Here is a 3,533-nt window from a genome sequence, read left to right on the forward strand (position 1 = left end):
TCTTTCTTTCTCTTCTTTCTCTTTCTTCCTTTCTTTCTTTCTTTCTTTCTTTCTTTCTTTCTTTCTTTCTTTCTTTCTTTCTTTCTTTCTTTCTTTCTTTGTGTTGACACTAGCTCTCTTGGTGTTTCCTTTAGTTAAGCTAATAGGTAAGACTGGGGTATTCTCCTAGGAAACCTGTTAGCTTGTTTCTATAAAGGACATATTTGCGTAGCGAACTCTTCCTCATGGGTATACTCAAGACTTTCTATCAAGAAGGGGAACTATTTTCCCTACACTTTTCAAGGAATGTGGTTCTTCAGAGTAGGGAATACAAACAAGTCAAGGGCCTGAAGTGCCAGGATTTATTTTTATCCTTATACCTTTAAAATTTTGTTTTGGTTTATGTGTTTTACAGTGTAGACCTCACAGAAAAATATCAATGCCAAGCTGGTTAGCACTTAAAAATATACATGCCTATGATAAATGAAATGAGATATATTTTAAATAGTAGAGATAAGCATTACCAAGTATGTACCAAAATTGGATTTGACAACAGATAAATCAAAACATAGGCTGTTGCATGTTGGTGTTCCTGTATATGGGGGCTGCATTTTTTGCAGGAATTTAAAATTTGTTTTCTTTGCTTAGGATGTATTATTAAAGAGGTAATAAAGATCACATGCTTTCATCAGTTATAATGTTGAACTATTACTAATGTAATGGCTGCTCAGTGAGTTGGAGGCACTGAATAGCTATTTAAGTTAGGTTCTTAGTAAGAGAAAAATACAGACTTATAAATACTATTTCTTTTTAGAACAAGGTGCCAGTCTAGTAATATAGGTTTAAAATTTGCATGCTGTGCTTGATTATTCCATTTCCGTAATGAGTAGTAGTACTCATCTTCTTTAGTGAATGGCCTACAGCTTTATTCAGCTGAGGACTGAGCACAGCAGAGAGAAATATTAACATGTTTTTATCTACCCAGTAGAAACTAGTAAGTCAGTCTGCTTCGTGGGGTGAGGAAAATTATTTCCCACCAGCATCAAAGTAAGTTCATTTCAAATTAAACCAATCATGACCTGGACTAACAGTTTGAATAGCCCCTTAATCTCAGAAAAACATGAGTAGAACATATGTACACAAATTAGGACCTGGGTATTTTCAGTTGGCACTTACTTTGCATTTGTTTAAACTACATACTTCACTATGATTTCTATCAAAGACTTTGAGCTCTTGGCTCCACTTGGAAGAATAGCTCCCCTTGGCTGGGGATTGTGGCTTTCACATTTTCTGTTATACTGAATACTACTTGTTTATAGGACTGGCTCCTATAACAGGCCATGTGTAGATTCCCAAAGCCAGAGCTCTTCAGCTGGTATGCCCCACTATTTTTCTGTTAAAAAGCTCTTTGTAACTTAATAGAAAAGAACAACAATTTTTTAAATTAACCTGTTCATGTTTTCCATTTCTTGGGATTTTCAGTTTTGGTCTTTTAGATTTTTGTAAGGAAATAATTCTAACTTTTCAAACACCTTTCCACAGAGTTGCAAATTTTACTTTAATTTTACCTCTTCTGTGCCGGTACCTCCTTTCTCTTAATTTTGTGTCATTTTCTTCCTCTTGTTCTCTCTCGCTCTCTATCCCCTTTTCTGTCTTGTTGGAGTATGAAGAGGGTTAACGACTTTATTCATCATTACAGAGGACCACCTTTAGAAGTTTTTTAATTAATTTTGGTTATTTTCTGCTTTATTAATTTCTGCTTTTATTATTAATTTCATCATTTCCTTCAATTATGTTCTTTTTTTTGACATTTATGTAAAATTTGCTTTCTTTGTTTTTAATCTTCCTTCTGTAATGTTGAAATAATTAAATGCCTAGTTTCTGAGCACAGTTTTTACTATGTCCCATAGATTATCAGTATGAAGTATTGTCTTTTTTTTTTTTTTTAAAGATTTTATTTATTTGAGAGAAAGAATGAGAGAGAGAGAGAGAGCACATGAGAGGGGAGAAGGTCAGAGGGAAAGCAGACTCCCTGCCGAGCAGGGAGCCCGATGCGGGACTCGATCCGGGGACTCCAGGATCATGACCTGAGCCGAAGGCAGTGGCTTAACCAACTGAGCCACCCAGGCGCCCGAAGTATTGTCTTTTCAATGACTTCAAGATGTTGCAGTTTTCTATTGATTTCCTCTTTTTCATATGAATTACCTAGGGGTGTGTTTCTTAATTGCTAACGAATTAAGAAGGTCCACCCTTTTTTATTATTCTAATTTTGGTGGATTTTGATCAGAGAGTCTGGTGGTAGTTTTCTACTTTTTAATTTGTGTAGTCTCTACATGTCCAAGGAAAGGATTACATATTTTCATGTTGCATAAACATAAGAACAAAAACCATATTTATTCTCCATGAGAGGGATGTTAAGTTTTTACATACGTGCATGGGTATGGGTGTCTGTTCAAGGTTATTGGATTTTTTAGTTCAATTCTTATACACCCTTTTCTTAGTTCCAGCTGCTATACCAAAATACCATAGACCATTAGCTTATAAACAATAGAAATTCATTTCTCGAAGTCCTGGAGCCTGGAAACTGGACATCAGGATGCCAGGAGGTCAGCTGACTGTCCCCCTCCTGGTTGCCCATTGCCAGCCTGTCTCTGTGTCCTCCTAAGGTGGTAAGGGTGAAGGAGCTCCCCTGGACTCTTTTATGAAGGCATTAATCTCTCTTAGGAGGAGGCTTTGCCCTCTCATGACCTGTTCTCTCCCCAAAGTCCCCACCTCCCAGTACTATCACAATGGGCATTAGGATTTCAAAGTAAGAGTTTTGGGGGGCTGCACAAACATTCAGCTCATAATGACCCTTGCTGATTTTTGCCTCTTAGTTACATCCAAGACAGGAAGAGGGATATTTAAGTTTCCTCCTCTAATTTTAATCGAAGTCTTTTTCATTTTTTGCACTTGTGGTAGCTTTTTCTTTACATATTTACCTGCTGCTCTCTTTGGCACACACAGCTTTAGGAATCTGTTGCCTTTTCTCAGCAGTTGCGAATTTCTTATTAGTCTTCAGTTTGATCCTCAGTTCCTTGAACCATAAATTCTCCTTTGTTTTATGCTTCTTTCTATTTGCAGTTTCTGTTTGTCTTTTTATTTTAAATGTTTCTTTTAAACATCTGATAATCTCTGTATTTTAATTGAAGACTTTAGATGCCTCGATTTCAGGATATTGACTGGTATGCTTTATATCTTCTTACTGTGAGTTTGCTATATTATTTTACATTGCAGTTTTTTGTTAACTTTTTCTCATTGTTGATTTTATTGATTAGTATGCTTTTAATTTTTTTCTTAATTTTAAAGCTCCTCATACTTTTTCAGGCAATATTGACTCTCCTCCAGCTTTCATGTCTCTTTTTTTTTTTCAAGATTTTTATTTATTTATTTGTGAGAAAGAGCGAGCGAGCGAGAGAGAGAAAGAGACTGAGTGAGAGCACAGAGGGAGAGGGAGAAGCAGACTCCCCACGGAGGGGCTCAATCCCAGGACCCTGAAATAATGACCTGAGCCG

Source organism: Callorhinus ursinus, unplaced genomic scaffold (assembly GCF_003265705.2).
Source record: "Callorhinus ursinus isolate GAN/ISIS: 27379988/994484 unplaced genomic scaffold, GSC_fseal_2.0 scaffold30, whole genome shotgun sequence".
NCBI classification, from domain to species: domain Eukaryota; kingdom Metazoa; phylum Chordata; class Mammalia; order Carnivora; family Otariidae; genus Callorhinus; species Callorhinus ursinus.